The 6,483-nt window shown below is 40.5% G+C and overlaps 1 pseudogene; it reads left to right on the plus strand.

Moving 5' to 3' along the window:
- Window positions 1-5,221: 5,221 nt before the first annotated feature.
- Window positions 5,222-5,933, plus strand: LOC136121937 (cytochrome b5 domain-containing protein 1 pseudogene; annotated as a pseudogene).
- Window positions 5,934-6,483: the final 550 nt, after the last annotated feature.

The raw sequence follows: 6,483 nt of genomic DNA on the forward strand, positions 1-6,483 counted from the left end.
CCAAGGCTTGATTTGTGACCCAAGATATGATCTATCCTGGAGAATGTTCCATGAGCACTTGAGAAGAAAGTGTATTCTGTTGTTTTTGGATGGAATGTCCTATAAATATCAGTTAAACCCATTTTGTCTGATGTGTCACTTAAAGCTTGTGTTCCTTATTTATTTTCATTTTGGATGATCTGTCCATTGGTGAAAGTGGGGTGTTAAAGTCCCCTACTATGATTGTGCTACTGTCAATTTCCCTTTTTATGGCTGTTAGCATTTGCCTTATGTATTGAGATGCTCCTGTGTTGGGTGCATAAATATTTACAATTGTTATATCTTCTTCTTGGATTGATCCCTTGATCATTATGTAGTGTCCTTCTTTGTCTCTTGTAATTGTCTTTAAAGTCTATTTTGTCTGATATGAGAATCGCTACTCCAGCTTTCTTTTGATTTCCATTTGCATGGAATAACTTTTTCCATCCCCTCACTTTCAGTCTGTATGTGTTCCTGGGTCTGACGTGGGTCTCTTGTAGACAGCATACATACAGGTCTTGTTTTTGTATCCATTCTGCCAGTCTATGTCTTTTGGTTGGAGCCTTTAATCCATTTACATATAAGGTAATTATCAATATGTATGTTCCTATTACCATTTTCTTAGTTGTTTGGGGTTTGTTATTGTAGGTCTTTTCATTCTCTTGTGTTTCCCTCCTAGAGAAGTTCCTTTAGCATTTGTTGTAGAGCTGGTTTGGTGGTGCTGAATTCTCTTAGCTTTTGCTTGTCTGGAAAGCTTTTGATATCTCCGTTGAATCTGAATGAGATCCTTGCTGGGTAGAGTAATCTTGGTTGTAGGTTTTTCCCTTTCATCACTTTAAATATGCCCTGCCACACCCTTCTGGCTTGCAGAGTTTCTGCTGAAAGATCAGCTGTTAACTTTATGGGGATTACCTTGCTGCTTTTAATATTTTTTCTTTGTATTTAATTTTTGACAGTTTGATTAATATGTGTCTTGGCGTTTTTATACTTGGATTTATCCTGCACGGGACTCTCTGTTATTCCTGGATTTGATTGACTATTTCCTTTCCCATATTAAGGAAGTTTTCAACTATCATCTCTTAAAATATTTTCTCAGTCCCTTTCTTTTTCTCCCCTTCTTCTGGGACCCCTATAATTTGAATGTTGGTGTGTTTAATGTTGTCCCAGAGTTCTCGGTGACTGTCCTCAATTCTTTCCATTCTTTTTTCTTTATTCTGCTCTGCAGTAGTTATTTCCACTATTTTATCTTCCAGGTTGTTTATCAGTTCTTCTGCCTCAGTTATTCTGCTATTGATCCCTTCTAGAGAATTTTACATTTCATTTATTGTGAACAATAAATAGTTCTTCTAGGTCCTTGTTAAACGTTTGTTGTATTTTCTCCATTCTATTTCCAAGATTTTGGATCATCTTTACTATCATTACTCTGAATTCTTTTGCAGGTAGACTGCCTATTTCCTTTTCATTTGTTTGGTCTGGTGGGTTTTTACCTTGCTGTTTCATCTGCTGTGTATTTCTCTGTCTTCTTATTTTGCTTATCTTATGTGTTTGGGGTCTCCTTTTCATGGGCTGCAGGTTCACAGTTTCCGTTGTTTTTGGTGTCTGCCCCCAATGGGTAAGGTTGGTTCAGTGGGTTGTGTAGGCTTTCTGGTGGAGGGGACTGGTGCCTGTGTTCTGGTGGATGAGCCTGGATCTTGTGTTTTTGGTGGGCAGGACCACGTCCAGTGCTGTGTTTTGGGGTGTCTGTGAACTGATTATGATTTTAGGCAGCCTCTGCGCTAATGGGTGGGGTAGTGTTCCTGTCTTGCTAGTTGTTTGGCATGGGGTGTCCAGCACTGAAGCTTTCTGGGTGTTGAGTGGAGCTGGGTGTTAGCATTGAGATGGAGATCTTTGGGAGAGCTTTTGCCTATTGATATTACGAGGGGCCAGGAGGTCTCTGGTGGACCAATGTCCTGATCTTGACTCTCCCACCTCAGAGGCTCAGGCCTAACACCTGGCTGGAACACCAAGACCCTGTCAGCCACACGACCAGGTACATGGTTGTTTCTTGCCTTTTGTAAAGTCTGAGGTCTTCTGCCAGCGTTCAGTAGATGTTCTGTAGGAGTTGTTCCACATGTAGATGTATTTTTGACGTATTTGTGGGGAGGAAGGTGATCTCCATGTCTTACTCCTCTGCCATCCAGAAGGTCCTGCCCAAGGAGATTCTTGCCCCATACTTTCAGTAGGTTCTAGCTTCCTGCTTCTGTCTCTTCCTGCCTCATTCCCTCAGGGGTAAACAAACTTGTCTCTCCATCTCCAGAGTCACAAGTTCTCCAACAAGATGCTCACCAAGGTACTAAATATGCCTGAACATAAGAGACCCAAGAATGTATTTTCCAAAAGAGAAAATCCCCTTTAAAGAGTTTTTAGCCAACTTAAATATGTATATAAATGATTGATATAGAAGAACCCGTCATGTCTTCTTACATTATTGAATTTATCAACTTAATCACACAATCATACTTAAAAGAATGCATTATAGAGGACCTATATTGCTTTTTTTCTAATTGGAGTATAGTTGATTTACAAGTGTTGTGTTAGTTTCAGGTGTACAGCAAAGTGATTCAGTTATACATGTACATATATTCATTCTTTCTAAGATTTTTTTCTCATATAGCTTATTACAGAATACTGAGTAGAGCTCCCTGTGCTACACAGTAGGTCTTTGTTGGTTATCTATGTTATATATAGTAGTGTGTGTATATGTTCACCCCAGGCTTCTGATTCATCTCTCCCTGCAACATTTCCCCTTTGGTAACCATAAGTTTCTTTTCAATACCTGTAAGTCCGTTTCTGTTTTGTAAATAAGTTCATTTGTTTCTTTTCTTTTTAAAAAAAATTAGATTCCACATATGAGTGACATCATATGATATTTGTCTTTCTCTGTCTGACTTACTTCACTTAGTATGGTAATCTCTAGGTTCATTCATGTTGTTGCAAATGGCATTATTTCATTCTTTTTTATGGCTGAGTAATATTCCATTGTATATATGTGCCACACCTTCTTTATCTATTCACCTGTCAATGGACATTTAGGTCACTTCCACGTCCTGGCTATTGTAAATAGCACTGCAATGAACATTAGGGTGCAGGTATCTTTTCAAAGTATGGTTTTCTCCAGATGTATGCCCAGGAGTGGGATTGCTGGATAATACGGTAGTTCTATTTTTAGCTTTTATAGGAACCTCCACACAGTTCTTCATAGTGGCTGCACTGATTTACATTCCCACCAACAGTGTAGGAGGGTTCCCTTTTCTCCATACCCTCTCCAGCATTTATTGTGCATAGACTTTTTTTGATGATGGCCATTCTGACCCATGTGAGGTGATACCTCATTGTAGTTCTGATTTGAATTTCTCTATTAGTGACATTGAGCATCTTTTCATGTGCTTTTTGGCCATCTGTATGCCTTCTTTGGAGAAGTGTCTATTTAGATCTTCTGCCCACTTTTTGATTGGGTTGTTTGTTTTTTTTGATATTCAGCTGCATGAGCTGCTTGTATATTTTGGAGATTAATCTTTTGTTGGTCGCTTCGCTTGCAAATTCGCTTGCAAATATTTTCTCTTATCCTGTGGGTTGTCTTTTCATTTTGTTTGTGGTTTCCTTTGCTGTGCAGAAGCTTTTAAGTTTAATTAGGTCCCATTTGTTTATTTTTGTTTTTATTTTCATTACTCTAGGAGGTGGAACAAAAAAGATATTGCTGCAATTTTATGTCAAAGAGTGTTCTGCCTATGTTTTCCTCTAAGAGTTTTATGTGTCTGGCCTTACATTTAAGTCTTTAATCCATTTTGAGTTTATTTTTTTGTATGGTGTTAGGGAGTGTTCTAATTTCATTCTTTTACATGTAGCTGTCCAGTTTTCCCAGCACCATTTATTGAAGAGACTGCAGAGGTTCTCCCACAAAAGTGAGAGTCCTGAGCCCCACATCAGGCTCCCCAGTCTGAGGGTCTGGCATCCGAAGGAGGAATCCCCAAAGCAATTGCATTTGAAGGCCAGCAGGGCTTGAGTGCAGGAGCTCCACAGAACTGGGGGAAACAAATTCTTCATATTTGACATAGGTGTCTTTGCCATCCATAGAGCCATTGTTGATTCATCTAACACAGTTCTCTAAAACACATGAAGTTCATTTCTTTCTAACTAATTTGAAGTATAGCATACTTAATCCAGTCAGCCCAAACCATAAAAATCAACCTGTTATTTATGGTCTCCATAATGTAACCACTTAATTTTCTGCTTTTTAAATTGACCTTTAAGCCTTATTTACAATGACATTCAACACTTGCAAGTGAGAGCTTGTACTGGGGAATAATGATTACAGCTGGGTTAAATTTCCTTGTATCCTTTTTTGTAACCAATTCTCTTGAGTGACCTTTATAAACAACTGAAATTAACATTGATTGAAGTGGTTTCAGGCTGATCTTCGCAAATAGTTTTTGTCCTCCAACATGATACTACTGAAATAATGTCCTATGAGATTTGAATGTAAGGTTGCTGTCTTTTTTGGAGGGATAAATAATTTTGAGGGTAAAAAAACTCAAACTCTCACCTTATGTTCTAGCATATAGGCAACTGTCCCTTAACTTTCTCCCTAGGGAGGACTGTGGTATCAGTTGTTAAAATTTTCCTTATTACACATATATTAATAATACCATTTAATCTCCATAGCAGGGCAAATATTAATCCTACATTACAGATGAAGAAAATGAAGTTCCAAGAAATGTAGCATCACATGGCTTGACATTGGGCCAAGTCTAGCCAAGTGGTTTTCCCTAGAATACGATAAAAACAAAATACAAAGACCTCTGAAAGTTGCTAAGAGAGTAAATCTTAAGTATTCTCACCACAAAACAGAAATGGTAATTATGTAATGTGATGAAGCTGTTAGCTAATGCTATGGGGTAATCATTTTGCAATATTTACATGTATCTCCAAGTCCATATGTCAATTATATCTCTAAAGTTGGGGGGGAAAAATTGTGTACAATGAACTCATAATGTCAGAAATATAAAAGACCTCCAAATTAAATATATTTTAAAAAAATACAGTAACCTGGAGTGGATAAACGCGCTCACCTTAGCTCCTGGACGAGAGGGAGGATGCAGCAGTGACTGCGTGCTGAAAAGCGAGGAAGCTACTAAAGGAGTCGGTGACAGATAGAGCAAGAGCCATGCCACGCCAGGGCCTAGTGGCCGGGCCAGACTTTGACTATTTTCAGCGTCACTCTTTCACGCCAGCAGAGGTGGCCCAACATAACCAGCCGGAAGACCTCTGGGTTGTCTTACCTGGGAAACATGTACGACCTAATGCCGTTATTACAGGAGTACAAGGGAGACCTGCTGCCGAAACCCATCGTGGAAATTGCGGGCCAGGACATCAGCCACTGGTTTGATCCAGACACCAGAGACATCGGCAAAGCACACAGATCCGCTGACCGGTTCCCTGAGATACCGCACCCTCCGGGGCTGCTTTCTGCACGTGCCGCCTCAGCTGCCCCTTTCGGACTGGGCCAATGATTTCGGGAAGCCTTGGTGGCAGGGGTCGCGTTACGAGGTGGGGCGGCTGTCCGCCAAGACCCGGAATACCTGCATCATTAACGCGCTCACATCGCAAGAGCACACACCGGAGGTGGGGGCCCGGGAATCAGTGTGGGAAATCCTACACAGCTATCTCCCCTATGCTGCGCATGCTGCCAGCTACACATGGAAATATGAAGCGGAGAACCTGACATGGATTATACCCTGGAAGAGAATGGCATCTGGGATGAGGAGGAAGAATTTGATTATCTCAATATGGATAGTACACTCTACCCACCTGCAGTACTGCTGTACTTCAATGATGACCTCACAGAGCTACAGAAAGGGAGATGTATGCTCACGTAGGCTCAAGACATATTTTGAGTTTAGTTGTTTCTGTGCCCTGTAGGAAAAGAGGTGGGGATGGAGCGGGGAGGGCAGTACCTGGACCTAGACCTCCATTCTGCTCTGGGAGCTGGCCTGCGGTTCCCATGCCCGACTGAAGTGTAAAGGTCCTATTCCTCGGGTTAATTACAATTTACTCTGAGAAAGTTAGGAAGAATGCTAGAAGTGAATTAATTTTTAGGACTGATACAAGAAAATAAAGTATCTTAGATCAGGGAGATGTAGAAGAGGATAGTCAGAGAGAGCTCAGGCAGAACTTTTCAATAGTAAGAGAAAGAGAAGTCCAACACAGGGATGAGGGATGGAAGAACTTTTCTGGCAATGATGGAAATGGGGTGGCTGCAGGAAGATGGGATTTACAAAGACAGGAATAGGAAATGTCTATCACTGGCCATATAAAACTGGCTAATCTCTCTTCTGAATAGTATTTGGCAGCTGAAACCCAAGAGGAAAGAAGGAAGTGAATGATCACCAGGTAATTCAGGCTAGATATTATGCTATGTGCTTTATA

This window comes from Phocoena phocoena, chromosome 4 (assembly GCF_963924675.1).
Source record: "Phocoena phocoena chromosome 4, mPhoPho1.1, whole genome shotgun sequence".
Lineage (NCBI taxonomy): Eukaryota > Metazoa > Chordata > Mammalia > Artiodactyla > Phocoenidae > Phocoena > Phocoena phocoena.